The 20,289-nt window shown below is 42.0% G+C and overlaps 1 protein-coding gene across 1 annotated transcript in view; it reads right to left on the bottom strand.

Moving 5' to 3' along the window:
- Positions 1–20,289, bottom strand: part of PGM5 (phosphoglucomutase 5) — a 107,320-nt gene that overhangs the window by 52,134 nt on the left and 34,897 nt on the right. The window lies entirely within an intron of this gene.

Below are 20,289 nucleotides of genomic sequence, written 5' to 3' on the forward strand. Positions count from 1 at the left end.
GCCACTCCCTCTCTTATCAGTCACTGAAAGGAAGGATGGCCCAGTGGTTAGAACACTACCTTAGAAGACTCAGTTACAATTGCCTTCTCCAGCACAGACTTCCTGCGGGACCTTGGGCAAGCAATTTAGTTTGTGTGTGCCTCAGTTCCCCAGCTGTATAATGGGGAAAACAACTCTGCCCTACCTAACAGGGATGTCATGAGGAGAAACACATTAAGGACTGTGACGCCTCAGATACTACAGTGATTGGGGGAGAAGGACTAGGTAAGTCCCTTAGATAGGTAGGTAGGCAGGTCTGGTTTTGCCTCTATAGCCGCATGCAGACTGAAAGCCCATTGGTTAATGGCTCTGTGGACTTTGTAAATGAAAGAGAAAATTTTATGACCATTAATAACACGTGTAGCCATGCAATCTAATGACACTGGTAATAAAACCATGGACTAGTTCAGACAAGCTGTCAAACGTGCAGACCCACATCAGGAGGGGTCTACCCCATCCCAGAGAGGTTGCCTTGCTAGTGCAATGTTTACTTCTATATGCTACAGTGCTGGGTTTCATTCTGAGAGCTTTTCAGAGATAACAAGTTGAGTGTCCTGGAGAATCAGGCTGTCTCCCACTTTACCACAGCCCCCTTGATCACAGGGCATATATGGCAAACTTTGCTTATTGGGAACCTTCATCCACTGCTTCCTCAGCATCCTGCCCAAAACACAGACCAACATACCAATTCTAGACACATTTTCTGTCACTCTTCCCAACTGTGGAAGACCAACCTCCCACAATCCTTGCTCAAGCTATCTGAGAACAGCAGTTTAAGGCAGAGGGGTGTGGGGATAAATTTGCAAGCTGAATCTTGGGGCCTGCCTTTGGATGGATTCAGTTGCATGGTTACACAGGGGGCCCAAATTTGCTTGAAATGGCCCTAAAGCTGATGTTTCTGGGCATAAAATGACTACCTACCAGAGAGTCAGGAAGAAATTCCCCACATTTATATCCCCATCCTTAAATAGGGTGTATTGGAAACACTTTTCTGGATATGTTTAGTTGTTAGCTGTTGCTGCCTTCCAGTCCCAAATGTTGTCCACTGTGTTATCCACACCACAGGTCTCGTTCTTTGTTCTACTCTAGTTCCTATCTGCTAATAAGCCACAAGTAGAGAGCTGATGGGAGTGAAGTAAGCCGGTGGCAAGGCAGACCAACGAAGAAAATATGAATACAGAGATATGAGAGGGGAAGAGGGCAAGAAAGTAAGGGAAACAGGAAACAAAAGAGGGAAGTTGAAAGGTACAGAACAAAGCGTGGAAGAAGAGGAGAGAAAGTTCAGATCAAAAAGTGGGAGAGGTAAAAGGGACACACAGAAGAAAGAAGATAGAAACAGGAGGGTGGAAAATATCTTGCATCACATTCATAACTCGAGGTGTCTGTGTGCCATATAGCAGCACTAGGAGCTTGAGAGATATGCCCTGAATCGTAGTTTTGATCCTACTGGAGATGATTTTCGCAAATGCAGATGGAGAGCCAAAGTGAAAGGCAATGTAAGTTACACATCAGAATGAGTTTAGCTTGGCATAATTTACATACCGAGTGGGTAGAAGGGTGGAGCATTAAATCAGGAAAAGCAACTGATAAGACAGCATAAGAAGGTTACTTTCCTTGTTCCAACTCTACCCTTCTATCCCTCTGGTGTGTAAATTGCACCAACTTACTGATGTGTAACACACACCGTCATTTATGCCACACGTTGCGTATGACCCTAAAAGCCTGAACTGGCAAAATGCTACAAACCAGCCCCTCTTTTGTCAGTCAAAGCAGAGATCATAAAGATAATCCATTTTGGTTTTATGGTGAAAGTATTCTCTTGCAGTGAGTATCTAGAGTGGCTTGAGCCCAAATATCCCATTTTAAACAAAAAGTATCAAATAATGATACATTACTCTGTAAAATAATCAGAAATAACATTCTGATAGGTCCCAATTCAGCACAGTTCTTTAGCATGAGATTAGTCCCACTGAAGTCAATGGGGCTACTCACATGCTTAAAGTTAGGCATGCATTTCATTACTTTGCTGAAGTGGGGCCATAATTGGGCCCATTCCAACCCCTTGGTCCAAAAGTTAGTTCGGAATTTGGAAGTTCAAGCACATTTGTATTTAGATTTTTTTTTTATACCAAAGGTTAATTTTCCTTGTCAGCTTGACCTGAAGCCACTCTATTCATGAATAGCAGAACCCTTGATTTTACCTTGTGTATATGCTCTGTGGGTATGAATTGTTTAAAAGGAATACAACAAAATTGGGAGTATTCTGGTTAATGTCTTCTCAGACACATAATGGGATAGACTTCAAACGCTTATTCTCACTCGTCTTGTTTCTACCTAAATGTTCACTACATCAGTAAGACTCCACTATGAAGTTTTCCTTAGATATCTGCATGAAGTATTTGTTAGCTCTTGCTGAACAGGGGGAGAGAGCCTTTACATACTGGACCTAAATTGTATGAAGACTATCACCCTAATTATAGTGATTTAAGAATCAAGGCTATTTTACATTAACCTAAATCTGCACCCAGTACACTGTAATAATAATCACAGAAGAAAAATATTCTGAAACAAAGTGACATTTACATTTGACAGTAACATACATTTTTGCAACAAATTAAACCTAAACAAGCAGCTTTTTCATGGGGAAGGTAATAAAAGCCGGTTAAAATATGAATAAAACCTATTGTAAAGTTGTACAGCAGAAGGGCTAGTATTGTCTCAGCCTAGCTTGATAAGTCTTCAAATGTTTTATGAAATTAAATACAAACAGAACCATATCAGGCATATGGGAGAAGGGGCTCAAGATACTTATTCATTAGGAAAAGGCATCCCTGAAGATTTGAATGCCAAGACAGAGCTGTAGATTCTGACTTCTGTTACACTGGGGTAACGCCACTGAAGGCAGATGAAGTTACTCGGTAATAATGGAGATCAGAATCTAGTCTGGAAAATTTGATACTGGAGAATGATTTTTAATGGCGAATTCTGATTGCTACCAAAAGGGGAACAGGCTGATATGGAAACAGTGCTTGTCCTCCTTCATCAGCAATTAGCTGGACCCTTTATTTTACAATCACCCATCCACTTATGCCAAATATTCTTCTTCTTTGGGTTTCATGGCCATACACAGGGCATGTAACTGGCATGATGCAGGGGGGACGGAAGCGTGGAGGTGGGAAATACATATTCAACATTATTTTGTTCTGGTATAAGAAATACAAATATAGTCCCGCTTAAACTGAGAAACCAGATCAACTTCCATTGAAAGTATTTCTCATTTTATTTACACGGGGTAATGAAAACTGACATCTTTCTCTCACACTTTGCTGCCCATTGGAGACAACAGATCATATTACATGGAAAGAACTACAAACGGCCTATGCGCAGACTGGGCCTGAGCAGGCTCTCATTTACTTTGGGTTTGCACTGACATAATTTTTCAAACTTCAGACTCCTGATTTTTATGGGTGAACATCCAAGGAGAATCTGGTCTAATGTATTTTTTATGCAGCCATAAAAAAAACTGTAGAGAACACACATAACTCATACATCACAAATGACAGGGACTAAGCTAACGTTCTTGGAGCCCCATTAAAATTTGACGACTTCTCAAAATAAACCACTGTCAATTCTTATCAGTCAGCTGGATCCCTGACAAAGTCTCTGTATCAGTTTACTCTAAAGATAAGAGTCAAAGCCTAGGGTGGACCTTTCCTTGATAAAATTCTCTAAATCTGGTAAATCAGAAGATTGATTTTTTTTCCACTGTAGGTGAAGTACTGAATGTAGTAAAACCAACCCAACTTTGATCCCATTCAGAAATGATTACTTAACTTGCGGAAAGAAAGAAGGATTAAGAAAAGAATCATTTTAAAAGTATTTACTGCATGTCTCTCTCTCGCTCGACTTTTTCAACCTGCAGGTGTCAGCTGCACATTAAAAATATCCTGACAGGCACATGGGAGAGAAGGCCTGAAAATGCTCCTGGCAAATGTACACATGCACCTCAGCAACACATTTTTCAGTGCTGTTCAACTGCAGAGAGCCATGGGGTGGAGTGTACAATATGACTGGTTTCATGGTCTAGGTACAGCTTCAGGCCTCATGTTGTTGTACGCCTTCAGCTCCCAGCGAAGTCAACAGTGGTTGAAGGTACTTAGCACTTTAGAGGGCAGCCTCTGTGTTAATTTTAATCTAATGTCCAGTTAACACAACCGTCATTTAGCCAAAAAGGTTTATGAGGATAAATGCCTTCTCTCCTATAAACTAAAGATTGATACAAATGCATTAGTTTTTCTTTTAACTTCTTCAGTCTTTTTCCTAACTAAAGATGCTCAAAGCACACTTTTAGATTTGGGAAATGACTTCATTTGGAAAAAGGGTCTATAGATTATACATATGTTGGCAAACCTTTACCTCTTTTCCTCTTCTAGACAAATCCTAAAAGTTTGTAGGCTTCAAGGTAAAGTAAAGCATGTTCAAAAACATTCTCAAAGCCAAACATTGTCATTTGCTTCACATAGAGTAATTAGCTTTTGAATGGAATTCCAAAATAGGAATAACATGTGATGTGAAGTTAGACTTCTTAGTTTTCTGTCCTTCCCCAATTTGCCTCCAATGTTAAAATCTATGCTCCAGTCAGACAGCATTTTTCAAGAGTTAATATATGGCCTCCCATGAGGATGGCAGTTTCTAGGATCCGGCATGGGGTTGCAGGGCTCCTTTATTGAGTCAGCCTGCTGTGTTCTCAAGATCTTAAAACCAGCATAGAAATGAGGGGTTATTTTTGCTGACTCACTTTGATGTCTGATCAGGCTGGTCCTTCCCAAGGTTTAGAGGCTCTGTCTACATGGGGAAACTCAAAAAAATTAATCCAAATGAACTAAAATGGATTAGTTAAATTGCATTAAAATCCTGTGTGGACACCCTCATTCAGAATTAAAGTGGGCTTAACTAAATTTATCTTAATTCAGTTCCAAAGTGAATTAAACTAAACCAAATTAAGGACACTAATTCTGAATGAGTGTGTCCAAACAGAGATTTAATGTGGTTTAACTAATCTGACTAAGGCCACGTCTACACTACCCGCCGGATTGGTAGGTAGTGATCGATCTATCGGGGATCGATCTATCATGTCTAGTGTAGACACGATAAATCGATCCCCGATCGCTCTGCTGTCGACTCCGGAACGCCACCAGGGTGAGAGGCAGAAGCAGAGTCGACGGGGGAGCAGCAGCCGTCGATCCCGCGCTGCGAGGACCCGAAGTAAGTGATTCTAAGTCGATCTAAGATACGTCGATTTCAGCTACGCTATTCTCGTAGCTGAAGTTGCGTATCTTAGATCGACCTCCCCCCCCCCCCAGCGTAGACCAGGCCTACTCACACTTTTAGTTAATTTGGATTAATTTTTCTGAGTGTCCTCCTGTAGACAAGCTTTTAGTCTCTCTTTAACATCTAGGGAATACAGGACAGGGACAGAAAATTGCTGCAGAATAATGTCCAAGGAACAACTAAGCTCAGGACAAAGATGTGGCTGAGGGATATGTTTAGTTTTTACTTAAATTAACAACACAAACATTCCAGGAAAGAGGTAAATTTGGAACATATCCAGTGCGTGTATGCATGTGCACATGCACAAACTGTTCAAAGCAGAGGGGGAATTTATGAGTGCTTAACGGTGTACAAGGAAAAGACTGGTTTCCGCTCAGAGAATTCCCTGATCCTATTGAGTTAAATGTATTTCCATTGAATCCCGGCAGCAAATAAAATTACACCTATTTCAAGTATTCACTAATTGCCAATGAGAAGAAAAAATTGAAAGATTCAATAACACCCTGGCTATGTTTGCAGCATAATTACAGAATCAGAGAAATGTAGGGCTGGACGGAAGCTTGAGAGCCTACACAATACTTTTGAAGAGTAAAACCTCTTGGGCTCAGAATTCTGATACTGTTTAAGTTTCATGCCACTCCAACAAAAACATGAAAAATGTTAGCACTAATACCTAAAATATAGATATGAAACAGTAGACTCCACACACATGCACTCACCCCTGGACAGCAAAACAGCTGCAATTCACCCCCTTCTGAGCATCTGAGGAAGCTAACAGCTGTGGCTAGATTCAAACTCAGATACCCCACAGGGCAATGCAATCCACTACTACTAGTCACAACCAGGCTAGCCCTTCCTGACATGTTTGCTGAGCCTATGTGCAATACGACCATTTCAAATCTTCTCCCACTCTTTCATGAGTGCTTTACCATCCTTAGAATCCCTTGGAGCATGGGACGAGGATTGCAAAATTGATCCTCATGATGAAGGGTATGGTACTAAGCATAAAAATGCAGATAGTAGATACTTTTAAAATTCTGGGAAGAGTGTTCCCTGAACTATACAGCTAACTTCTTTCTTTCTTTTCGTTTGGTCTCATTTCAGAGTCTTGCCCTCTGACTCTCATCTTTATTTTCATTTAATTATGTAACACTAATGGTCTGTAAGAAATTCACAGCAGCAGCAACACAGCAGCAGCAGAAGCAATTGTGTGAAATGGATGTTCTACTTCTGGATATTCTCACTCCACACGCAGCATGTTCCCTTAAAAGGATGCAAGCGTATATACTGAAAGGAGTAGAACTAAACAAAGTCTGCCCCCCCATATATGGTCAAGTTTTACAGTCATACTCCCTCCCGCCTCTAATTTATTAAGCAAAAGGGGATGGAATGCTGAGTCCTAACACAGAGAACAGATAACTAGGACATTTCACTGAGAGAAGATGAAAACTGCTATCACTGGCAGGACTTCTGGGAGCACTGGACAGAATGAAATATTTGGTAGACAGTGAGTTCTCTTTCCTCTTGTTTTCTACCATACAATATTTTTGTATGAAATATAACAGTTGCATACAAGATCAAAATCTATACTTTAAATAAAAAACAAATGGTAGCAGACACTTTGTTCAGTTACCAAGACTTTAGAAACATTTTGTCACACCTTGTCTGCATTTTTTTCTTCAAAGTTCCAATTCTAAAATGTTTCCTCCAAGCAGCACAAATATACAGAAACAAGTTACGGGGTGAGGATTTGTTACTGACTTGAGAAATAGTAGATTTGTGGTGGGTTGTTTTTTTTTTTTAAAAAAGGGTTTCTAGGATTTTCTTTAATAACTATTAACAAAACATAAATCATGTTACTTTGTTAAATTATTTCATGTACCATTTCAATTCATTTTTTTCAGTGGGGTCCCTGAAGTCTTTGAAAAATTAGTGTTGTGCCAAATTATCATCTGAACATTTTCTCCTGCCTATTACTTACAAGTTGGGCTTTTTCTGTGCGTAAAAGCTTTCACCAAAAATGAGTCCCAGGAGAAAAGCAAAGCCATATAAGCATTACACATCTGTGTCATAAACAATGCATGACCTTTTAATACACAGAAAAAAACATACACAAGACACTTATTAGAGCTACAAGGAGCATATTCATTCCAAACGCAACCAGGGCTAAGCAACATTTGTTTGTGTACACTTCAAGGATATGAGCTTTTGTATGAAAGTTTGGCCCTTGGCTTTAAATTTCTAAAACAAAAAAATAAAATAAAAGTCTCCCCCTTTGTGGGTTTCGAGTTTATTGAATTTCTCTTGTATTCTGTAATGACAGATTTGAAAAACTTCTCACCATCATCACGATCATTTTAAAACTTTGGTGAATGCACTCTCACTAATCTCTCACAGGCATGGCTCTGCGAGTTACTTATATTCATTGCTGCTGTCTAGAGCTTATTTTGTGAATATATAGTTCTATATCCAGCACTGGCCACCTTCAAATTTTCTTACACACAAATACTGTACACCCATATTCAGTCATATGGTACAAATATCTCCCAGTACAACACATGTAAAACTGATCCAAGTCCTGTACCTAGGCTTTACTGTACCATACACGCTTTGTAAAGGGATGGAACAGTCGTTTCTATCCTGATCCCCAGGACCTGGCACCTCTCCATCTCAGTCCCTAAGGATGACAATCAATCCACCTGTATAAAGCCTAAATAAATTCAGCTCTGAGTATGTAGTGCTGTCAGAGTGCTAGGCACTTGATTCCACCCAACCCAGGGCCAGTGCTAGAGACACACACAGGCATGTCTATAGCCTACATGTATGCCTATACCTCGAGCTGAGGCATAATTCCCAGCTGGAGGAGGCATACTTACATTAGCACTGATAGAGCTAGTCCACTAAAACCAGCATGTAGCAACCACAGTGCAAGTGTGGGAGGGGCTAGCCTCCCTGCATACAATCCCATCCAAGATGAAAGGCATGTACATTGGGGTGGCTAGCCCCTCTCATGCGACTAGTTGCCTCAAGTAGCTAGCATGGAATGGGGGGGAGGGATAGCTCAGTGGTTTGAGCATTGGCCTGCTAAACCCAGGGTTGTGAGTTCAATCCTTGAGGGGGCCATTTAGGGATTTGGGGCAAAAATTGGGGATTGGTCCTGCTTTGAGCAGGGGGTTGGACTAGATGACCTCCTGAGGTCTCTTCTAATCCTGATATTCTATGATTGTCCCCTCGAGCTGGAATTTACACCTTTGGCTCAAAGTGTAAAACCTACCTTGTGAGGCTGTAGCCACAGGTGCAACCTCTTTGTGCCATTTTCCTCGTATCCCTGGAACAAGAGATTCACGTAAAAGTGGACCCCACAGCTCCTCCCTTAGCCTACCACTACTGTCACCCTCAATGCAGGGTTGGTATGAAGGTCCTTTCCACAGGAGGGGCAGAGGTATCTTGTGTGGGCACTGAACCCCAGTCCAATTCCCATGAGTAGTTCCAAAATAGGACTTAAGGGTATGTCTACACTACACGCACTTCAGCAGCATAGCTGTAGTGTAGCACTTGCTCCAGTGCTGAAGATTTTTCCATCGCTGTAGTAAAAAATCTGCCCATTTGGGAGGTGGTAGCTAGGTCGATGGTAGAATTCTTCCATTGATCTAGCTGCATCTACGGTGGGGTTAGGTCGACCTACCTATTTCATATAGGGAATGAAACTTTTCACAGCCCTCAATGATGTAGCTAGGTCAACCTAGTTTTAGCTGTAAACCAGGCCTAGAGTGATGCAGAGGCCCTAAATGCACAGGGGCAGTAAATGTATTTTCACTAAGAACATTAACTAAGCAGATCAGTGCAAGGAGCGGACATCCTTGGATTCACATTCACACAGACACAGCAGAAGGCTTGGTTGCCACAGTACACCACAAGGATCAGGACATGAACTTACTGTTATGGTGAAAGGTGATAATGTCCTACATGTTATGAGTCACTCATGTATAAATACTCAAGAAGTAACTCTGACCAGATCTAGGATGTCATTAAGAGGATCGTGTGGAGTCAAACACCCTTTGTCTGAGAAGCCAAACCTCTTCCAAGGTTCTTTTCTATTGCAAAGCAGCTGCATAAAAAGGGGCTTGATGCTCAGGCTCACCTTCGAAGTGTAGTCCTAGGTGAGCAGCTCTGGGCTAAGGTTTCCCTAGGTAAAGCCCAGGGGCTCAGGCAAGAAAAGGGAATAGATTCCAGGAAAGACAGAGGCCTAAGACCTCAAAAGCCTAAGCACTTAAGGGTATGTCTACATTGCAATTGAACACCCTCGGCTGGCCCATGCCAGTTGACATGAGTTCACATTAAAGGGATGTTTAATTGCAGTGTAAACATTCAGGCCCAGATGGAGCCTGGGCTTTAGGATTCTCAGAGATGGGAGGGTCCCTAAGCTCAGGCTGCAGTCCAAGTCCGAATGTCTACACCACAATTAAACAGCCCCTTAGCCTGAGCCTGAGAGAGCTGGCACAGGCCAGCAGCAGCTTTTTAGCTGAAGTATAGACATATCCTCAGCGGCCTCTTGGTTCTTCAGTTTAGGTTTTTGGAAGAAGGAGTTGTCTCCATGCAGTTTGTGACCACCTCTGTTAAAGGAAATAGGTCTGTGTACACTTTGTAAATAAGCACATCACACTAAGAAAACACATGACTCTGTACCCTTAAACTTTGCTCTAAACAGGAAACTGACATACCAGGCTATAATGTCTGGCACTGACAAAGGGCAAACAACCTGGATAAAGCTATCCGCTTGAAAGCGTTGTGGCCCATAGTACAAATTGAAGGATTCTGGCAAAATCTCAGCTGTGGTCTTTAAAAAAAAAAAAAAAAAAATCTCAGCTCTTGAAACCTTCTGATGGGTTTTATTCTGGAGCAAATGCTCAGAACTGAGTTGGGAATGGGTGCAACTAACAGAGTTTAGGGGGTTTGTAACCAGAATAGAAATATAATTTTAAAAAATGCTGACTTACTTGTGTTTAAGAATTAAAAAAAAAACCCAGTTTTTTGGAAATTACTTCTAGCATTTTAATTATCTCAGCACAGTAATAAATACATTTGTCATTCAACTGTAATGAATTAGTTCATTTTAACTTATTGTATCTTTTTAATTATAAATTATTTTAAATTACAGAAAAATCCCTTTACATTAATATTACACATTGATCAGGAAAGGTCAGATTCTGCCACCCTTAGTCACATTGAGCAATCTTTGACACCCTGGGTACCCCCATCCATTTCAAAGGAATTATTTGCTATGTATGCACTATTCAATATGAGCACAGGTAGGAGAATCAGACATGATAGAACAAGGAATGAGAAAAGAGACCAGGGACGAGATTCTGTGTTGTGTCTAGGAGGCACAGCACAGAACTCCCAGTCCAGACTAGGTATGTATGGTCAGGCAGGGGTAAGGTGCCCCCAGCATAACTTGGATATCCCTGAGGGGCTCTCTAAATTCTGGCAGCCTCCCTGGGTTGTGCTATGGGCTGCATCTCTGTCCAGAATCTCCACAGGCGCTGCACAGTGCATTCCTTCTCCTATGACTCTCCCACCCCTATCCCATCCCAGCTAATTCCCTATGCTGGGGTTTACAAACAGGTTCTCCTGTGGTAGCCTTATAGCTGGTTTCTGCAGTGCCTGTACCAGGGGAATCCTCCCCTGGCTCCACCTGAAATTTTTAGGACTTCTTTTCAGCACTAGAAGTCTTTTAGGTAGGGCATAGGGGGTGGAGTGTGCATGAGGATGCCACCTAATACAATGGGAGAAGAGAGAAGAAGAAAGGAAGGGGTAGAAGAGCTATTGCAATGCACCAACAACTTATGTAAAATTTAATTTCTTCCTACGTCTTACAATTTTCTAACTGAAAATAGGGCCAATGGTAAAAAAAGCAGACAGGGCCCAATTCAGCAAAGTATGTAAGCATGTTCAAATCAATAGGACTTTTCATATGCCTAAAGCTAGACATATACTTTAGTACCTGGCTTGAATTGAGGCCACAATGAATAAAAGTCAGCCATTTGATTAAACAAACAAAACAAATAAATGTTTAAAAAAAATCGAGAAAAAGTATTATGTTGTGCTAAACACGTACTTCCAAGGAATTCATCACCCAGTCTGGCATCTCATAGACACAAACACTATTGCTTACTGAGGGAGAAAAAAAAAATCTGATGCCAAGTCAGACAGATCTGTGTAAATAATGATAAGCTGGAAAGCTTTGCTTTTTTTTTAGGGGAGGGAAAACATTTTTGATGTGTAGAAATAGATTTGAGGAAACTTGAACAATGTGCAAGTTTATATAGAAAAACAGCATGCTATGAACACACCCAGAAAAGAACAGTTATTTACCTAATGAAAACTGTGGTTCCTCAAGATATTTGTCCATGTGGATTCCACTCTAGGTGCGCATGCACCTCATGAACATGAGATCAGAATCTTTTGATTAATAGTATCCATGCCCTGAACATCCCTGTACCTCCCTCACAGCTGAGGGCATATAGGGAAGAGTGACCCAACTGCTTTTCAGTTCCTTCACTAACTCAGGATCTGAGCAGATATGGACTCTGAAGGAGCAGGGATGGAGGGCAGGTGGGGGATCCACATAGAAAAAGCATCTTGGAGAACCAATTACTGTAAGGTAACTAGCTGTTCTCTCCTTCAAGTCTTTGTCCTTTCTAAATAATAAAGAAGGGTTCTGGAAACATCCAAAGTACGGGGATTTTTTTTTCCACATTTGAGTGTAGTTTGGGGAAGAAAACAGGGAGGTTGATTATTTGGTTTAAACAAAGGTCAGACACTATTTGGTGATGAACTTAGGGTGGTGTCTCAGAACAACTTTATCCCCATGGAAAAGAGTATAACAGGGTCTGCCATTAGTGCTTGAATCTTGTTAACTTTCCTGGCTGAAGTGATAGCTACTAGGAAGCCAGTTTTGTGAGTGTGATGGTAGAAACAACACTAAGAGATAGGGATCAATGGAGTTCCACAAGGCCCATAAGAACTACATTAAGATCCCAGGATAGTGAGACTCCCAAATGGAAGAGGGGGGGGGGGAAATAGGCTTGAACCAGACCTTTTAGAGCAATTTGGAAATAGGGGGATGAGAAAAAACCATGTAAATTTGGATGCAAGGGTGACATGCTGAAATGGTAGCTAAAAGGACCCTTGTAGAGTTGAGGGTGAGGCCTGAGAGCTTGACCTGGAAGATATAGTCCATAATCTTGGTCATAGACAATTTTCCAATAGGTCTTTGTTGTGAAGCCCAGATGGAAACTCTCTTCCACTTTGATCTGTAGACTGATCTTGTAGAAGGTTTCCTGCTTTGTCTCAGGTTTTTTTGGACTTCTATGAAACAATCCCTGTTTGTTGTGCTCAACCAGCCAACTTCCAAATAGTCAGATGTAGAGACATGGGGTCTGGGTGGAGAATTCGTCCCTGATTTTGGGAGAGTAAGTCTGACAGATTGAAGAGAGAGACTGACAACTGTGTGGATAAGTGCTGTGGCCTGTAAGCCAATAAAGGGCTATAGGTACTGTTGTAGCTGCATCCTGCCTGATCTTCCTTATGATCCTGGGCATCAGGGGGAGAGGAGGAAAGAAAACCTTGTATGAGGAAAGCATGTTGGTACCCTGGGCTGGTACCTGGCCTGGAGCAGAAAAGAGAGCATTTTTTGTTCCTGTTGGCAAAGAGGTCTATCACAGGGAAGCCCCATCTGTGGAATACAAGTTTGACAATGGAGTCCTTCAGCAACTACTTCTGACTGGCTGAGTACCATCTGCTGAGGTGATCTGCCAGCTCATTGTTTCCTATCTCATTGTCAACTTGAAATCTAGACAAGCCCTATAGTTTCTAGAGCTGGGTAAGAAAGAGAGGGATGAGTTCCTGTAATTCACTCTCAGTTCTAGAGAGTGAACCAATCTGATGACTGTGCACGGGGTGCAGGACACTTTTTGTGAGGATTTCCCCCTGGAAAAAACTATCATCCAGATACTGGTAGATGCATATGCCTTGCCATCTCAGATGGTCAGTCACTACTGCTGGAACTGTAAGTAGGCCAAAAGTAGTAATACTCTACACTGATAGCTTTTGCATCTCTGGAGCAGTGAGTTCTGTGAGAAGAATAAGCATATGGAGATATGGTCAAGGACATGGCTCGCACCCAAACAGAAAAGGTATTGACTGGGTCTATCAGCTAAGGAATAAGTCTGTCACACAGCAGGCATGGGTTGAAGCTGGAGGATTTAGGCTCAGCTATTAGGCAGGAAGGTGCCTCAGCACAGAGTAGTAGTCAGAAGAAGGAAAAAAATTATTAATAAATTTGAAGAAAAGAACAACAAAAAAGAGGCTGCCAACAGGGCAGAAAAAGTTCCTTAATTACCATGTTTAGTTTAGTTTTTGATATTTACAAACTGATTTGATGAAAGGGCGTGATGGAGTAGCAGGTGGGCACTGCTGAGTTCTGTCTCGCTGCCACAGGAGGTAAGCGGGCACTGAAAGGTGGTTGGGCCACGCTGCCCTATAGGCTTTCTGGTAGAGAGGCACAAGCACACACAGGGAACAGGCAACAGTCCCAGCAGATGCTGCAGGTCAAAAGATTCCAGCCCCGACCACAAAAGGCACTTGCGCACCATTAGTAGGATCATCCTGGACAAAGACTCAAAGAAGAATGAATAACCCCTAAGGGAATTGCAAAGTCTAACTCCAAAGAACACTGCTTTTTCCTGCTATTCCAAGAACCTGGAAATGAACCACTACCACTTGGCTTCTCATGAAAATAAGATAACTGGTTCCTTTCCCATTCCTACCTTTGTGCTTCTGAAAAGTGCTTTCCCGAGCAAACCTTTGGTGGACCACCAGTTTTTAATAGGATCACTTGTTATGCCTGCGTGTACTGTAGTCATATTAGGAGGGCTGGGCATAGAGTGTCTTATTTTCTCCAGGAGGGATATGCATAGGTCCCTAAAGCATTAATGGGAATCTTTCAGAGACATCAAGAGGTTGGGGCATAATGACCAATTCCGCAAATGCCACCATGCATAATTGCTGCTGGCTAGACTGTGACTAGCCTTTATGCAGTTGTGCAGGGAGTAGGAAGGGGCAAGGCTCCCCTGTGTGGTAATGCAGGCTTGTCACAATTGCAGCCCCCAGCATTCAAGAGAGCACAGAGGCTGCAGGCTAGATGCTGCCTTTGGGAGGAGCAATTAGGTGGAGAGTAGGTAGAGCCACAGAGGGAGTGGGCTGGCCAGGCCGGGAGGGTGAGTGTGTATGCTAAATCCCTAAATGGGTGCAGTAAATTACTTCCAATCCCTCCAATGCAATTAAGCCTCCCTGGGGTACAACGTGCAAATAAATGAAAATACCATAGAGAGGTCCTCTCTACAATACTATATTTCCAGGGTTGCCATTTCTCAGTTGGAAAACCCAGAACAAAAACTATTTTGTTAGCTAACAGCATTTTAATCTGTTTCGCTTATGAACATATTGGAAAGTTTTGCACAAGGTGCAGCTTGTACAGGATTTAGCTTTTTCTCCTTGGAGGTTTGTTTTGTTAAGTGTGCGGGATCCCAACAGGTGGAGTCATTGGGATGTGCCACACCAAGCACTATTCTCAAGTTGCGTTTGCCACCGGTTCAGGATTCAATTCCATAATGGATGACTTTGTGCCTTCTTCCATAAATGTTACTTGAAGTGACTCCCCAAGGGAGTATTTCGTTCAGGACAGAGATCCTGTGCCCCTCTGCCTTGTGAAATCTGAATCATTCCATACACAAAAGCTCTTATAGAACCACTATAAGCAGCTGTTGACATATACAGTAACAGGCACATGGCGGTTTCAAAAGCAAGGACACAGATGGAGACAAGGTACAATATGTGTTAATTTGGTAAAAACAAATTGAAAATGCAAACATTGATAAGAATAAACAACAAGACAGAGAGCGGTGTTTTGGCAGAAACATCCTCTAATAGCATTTGTGGTTTGCAGACAATAAAACCACTTGGTTCAGAGCTCACCATTCCTCTTATGCAAAACTGCACACATGTACCATAGATCAACAATGGCTTTGATGTCTGACTGCACAGAGTTCATAGCATAAGTGAAGCAAAATTTGACCATTTGGCAGGGATGCAACTGGGTACAATAGCTGTTGAGCAGTAATTCTTAAGGCTATTTTATGCCATTCATTGACCATTCGTTTGAATCACTTTTCAACAGCATTCACTTCTATTTCTGCCCTTAGTTGCAGTCTTTTAACCCCTTACTGGCAGGAAGGGAAAGGATTACAAGAAGAGCGGATGCCTGTGATTCATAAATTCCAGTGCATGACAACGTAAGTCCTTCAAGAGCTCTGGGCCCATTCCAACCTCTGAGGACCACCTAGGTTGCACAGCACAAAGGCTACTCCCTGCTCTAAGAGAGAAGTGACCCCCCCTTTTTAGCCGCTGTGACCAGCTAGATTAGGTATTCCATAACTGCCCCATTCCCAAGAGCACAGTCTGTGACTCTGCCTTAGCTCTATGGCCCATACACCTAGAAAATGGCTGTCTTTGCTAATCTACAGCACACCGCTGGACTACCACCCTGCATCCTTTTCAGACTCCTTTCTCCTGTGGCGGACTCCTGTGTCAGGCACAATGTAGGAGTCAATCCAGTGCATGTAAGCAGAGAACAGCAAAGAAGAATGTTTTCGTTAAAGGCAAGCTGGCAGGTGTCTTTAATTTCTATTTCAAGGCTTCTGGAAAGCACACAAGAGTCATCCGTGCATAGAAGAAACTAAAGAACAACAATACATTAACTCAAGTGAAGGGGTGCTGAGAACTTGGCAAATACTTGCTTTTGTCTATACTGGGCTTTCCTGAGAGGTCACAGAGGCCACCTGGGCATCTGTACTGTAAGAAAACAAAACATTAGCTAGGAACAGTATGTGCATGAAGATTCCTCCCACCTCTCAAAGTCAGACAGACAAATCATTTTATATTCTATGCCAGAGTCACTCACTGTAAACTCTCAGATCCTCAGCAGCTAGGTGCTCTATAAATACAAAAACGTTTTATTATTATATTGACAGCACTTTACTCTTTTGCCTAACTGGCTAAAGTAGATTGAAAACAGGAGGGGAGCTCTCATTGTGCTGGCAAAGGAAAACAGGGAGATATGAGGTTATCCAAACCATAAGCACTCCCCCTTCCTTTTAGAGGAGGGGAGAGTTGTGTTCCCTCCTTTCTACCCCCACCCCACCCCTCTGTACTTTAACCTCCGTTTTTAACTCCAGATCATCAGTTTTTCAGATAAGGCCAATGGTGCTTCATTTAAAAATTTGTAAGTCTTAGCCAGAGGAAGCGATCAGAAGAAAAAGACCTCACACTGGGAATGGATGTATGACCAACAATTATTTGCTTGTATAGACATACCTTGATGATGCCAGCTGGTTCCAAAAGGAACATGCCCAGGTGTACCCTGACAAAGATGCAGAATAAGTCTGCACAGATCCCACCAAATCCACAATACGTGGCCCAAAACACTGTAAGAAGAGTGCTGTAAGCTGAAGTATATTTTAGGGTAGAATACTTAAAAAAAAAAAAATCTATAGATTTAGATATACACTTAAAGGTTAGTTCCACAGTATCTCTGCCCCACTACCTCTCAAATTATATGAAATCTTTGTTTGTCCACCCTGTGATTCAGAGAGAACAAGGGCTGCTCGGATAAAGAACAGGAGAACACATTGCAGCTTCTCAAACCCCGGAGGTCGGTCAGCCTTGGAAGCAAACACATGAGGAGGAAGAGAGAAGAGGAAAGGGTAGAAAAACACGGACACCATTTGAACAAACAACTTCATGCTTTTGTATAAACTCGCCTGTCATAAATCACAGTGACGACAAGAGCACTGGAATAATCAGCAGTGTCGGCAAGACCATACCGTACTACTTGATGTTCCACCTGGACTATCTGCCTTTAAATCAAACTAGCCCATTTATTCCTTTACGAAAACATCCTGAGGATTTTAGAGAGAGATGAAACAGACAGGTTTCTGTGTGAACTGAACAGAATCCTTGTGGAGGTTCGCGGTTTGGAAAGGAAAGGAGGAAAATGATTTGATTTTAATTGTAACTTATTACAAATGAAGAAGTCAAAACTATAGAATGAATCAGCTTTTTTTCAGGCTCACATAAACACAGTGTAATGGGTAGCTCATACCCCAAATTAAAAAAGGAGATACCCATTCTCCACAAAAAGTGACCTCTCACCAGCAACTTCTCAGTACAGAATTTCTGCTACAACTCCCCTGACTCCTTTCATAGCTCCATCCCTACCAGGGTGGCTGTTTGGCCTCTTCAGATTTAGCCCATAAGAGATGCAGCAGACAACTTCTTGTTCCTAAGGAATGAGCCTCAAACGTGCAGGGACAGAGCCTTCCTTCAGGGTAAACTGGCTGTAAAGCAAGATTTGGCCTAGGGACAACTCCCAAAACCTCTTCAAATAATATTGTTTATCTGCAGTGGGAGACACTCTAGGCTGCCATCTGTTCTGTTCATTGGAGAAAACCCTAGTGCTTGTGACAGCAAGCTGTCCATAGTAAGAGTTAATAAGCCTTTGAAGGAGCGGGGCCCTTTGTTTTAACCTCTGTTTTATTCACAAACACAGGGTGGGCTGGCATATCAATTTGCTTTTCTGTTACATTCCTTAATTTGTGTCTTTTTTTTTTATTAAACCACTATTGGCCTTTTGGCAGTAGATCCATAGGAACACCTGCGGTACATTCATGGTAACACAAATTTACTGAAAGACAATAAGACAGGTACAGCATTAGGAAGATTACAGATCTTCTATTAACTACCTATCCGTCCACTGCCATATGCAGTCTCATCAGAATACATAGTGAAAGGCTGGTTTTCCCAGTTAATGTATACAAGGTGCAGCCCATTACAGCTAATGAAAAAATGTATGTGGGAAGGTCAAAGGGGAGCATTTCTTAATACAGGCACACTTAACAGTGCAACATGCTAACGGTTAAGAAAATGCATTTAGAGAAAAAAACATGCTCCTTACACAGCTAGTTTTAAAAGCAGCTTTTTTGTATTTCCTGTCCCAATGACGGCCCAGTCTTGCTCCTATAGGAATTTAAAGTGTATAAGCAGACCCTATCCAAATCCTAACCTTGAGGCAGATCAAGTCCTTGTTTTCTCGTACATTTACTCTGTCTCAACCCTTTCCTTGCCTCTTAACTCAGGAGATTTTTGAGTACACGCCATGATCTAATATCCGAGGTCAGTCCTGAAAGCTGGGAGTGCCCAACGATAGTACATCATTATTCTGGGCTAGACTGAACGTTCAGGCTCAGCTCTGAGTAAGGGACATTGGATGGCTGCACCACACTGGTCGCAGCCCAGGAAGGAATTGTGCCTCAGAGTAGCAGTTCCTCCTCTGCTCCCCTATTGGTTTGCAGAATGGTAGAGACAGTAATTTATGGAAGTCCCTGGAAAAGCCCAGCTTACTTCCCCCTCACACCTAGCCAGCTATTCTGGCCAGCACATAGGGAGCATCTCCTGCTCTCTTGCTTACAATGAAGTCTGTTTTTCACCAAACTCAGACCTAAGTAGGGAGGTTGGTGGGAGGGGAGGGACTTACTCTTCCTTATTCTGCTGCTAGGTAATAAAAATGAAAAAAAACAAACTTAGCCCTAGTAACACACACAATCCAAAAATCATACACTCCTGCAGTATGCTGTCTTTGGATTCAGCCCCTTTCTTCCTAGGAGCTGCATCTGCGTAGTGCAGCCATTGCAGAACCCAAGATGCATAGTTGATCACAATCCACTCCTTGTGGAAATTTCCAAGATGTTCAAAGACTCTCATTCTCACCTCTGACTAAGAATACATTTGGTGGCATTCCTACAACTGTCCTGGACTACGTTATGAATAAACCCTCATCCTTGGCACAGCTTAAATTGCACAAGCACAATGACCACTCCCCCTCACTCCATTGTGATATTGGGGACAGCAGTGCTAGAAGGATTATTCTGAATGGTTAGATGGTAACAACTAAAATATAAAAGGGGGAAACACCCTATTTTTTCATACCATTCACTTCTGTGGAGTTGGTTCTCAAATTATTTTTTTCTTCATTTGTCAGAAAATAACTAAACCCAAAGTTCACCATAAAACAGACTAATTGTGACTTCAGGCTGTTCCACTCTCTTTTAATGTGTGACAGGTGACTACAGATTTAGAAAAAATTATGATGAAATGCAGAAGAACTCGAACAAATTCTGCCTGCTCTGGGTTTTATGAGGCTTGGGCAAGTGTACAAGGGAACTGTCAACAGTTGCCCAGGGAATTCTTGGCCTATTACAGCTGCTTTGAATCAACATTCAAACCAACATTACAAAGAAATCAAAACATCTTTCTCTGAAGCAGGGTGAGAAGTCCTGTTTCCATGTGGAATCTTACACTGCAGATATGTTTCTTCAGTTCTGACAGGCTATTAGTTTGCAGTTGAAACTTAAGGAGTGTCCTTGACTGAAAGGGCATGGTCATTAAATATTTGCCTGAAAATTAATCTCTTAAGGAAGGGGGAAAAAACCCATATACATCCGAAATGTGCACTGCCATGACCATGGCATGAAGGAATGTGTTCATCAGTACAAACTAGGATAATGAGGCTGTGGACAGACAGCCAAAAACACAGCAGGCCTATCCAGGCAAACATCTAACTAGATGTAACACACTGCACATATCACTGCACATTATCACATATCACACTGCACATATCACATCCTGCATCAAAGAGGAGTTGGATTTGCTCCCTTGGACAAATTTAGAATATATAGATCATTACCACTCTATCTGCATATTTAAGAAACATCCACTGATGAAACAATAATGGGATTGGGA

The sequence above is a fragment of the Lepidochelys kempii genome, chromosome 5 (genome assembly GCF_965140285.1).
Source record: "Lepidochelys kempii isolate rLepKem1 chromosome 5, rLepKem1.hap1, whole genome shotgun sequence".
NCBI classification, from domain to species: Eukaryota; Metazoa; Chordata; order Testudines; family Cheloniidae; genus Lepidochelys; species Lepidochelys kempii.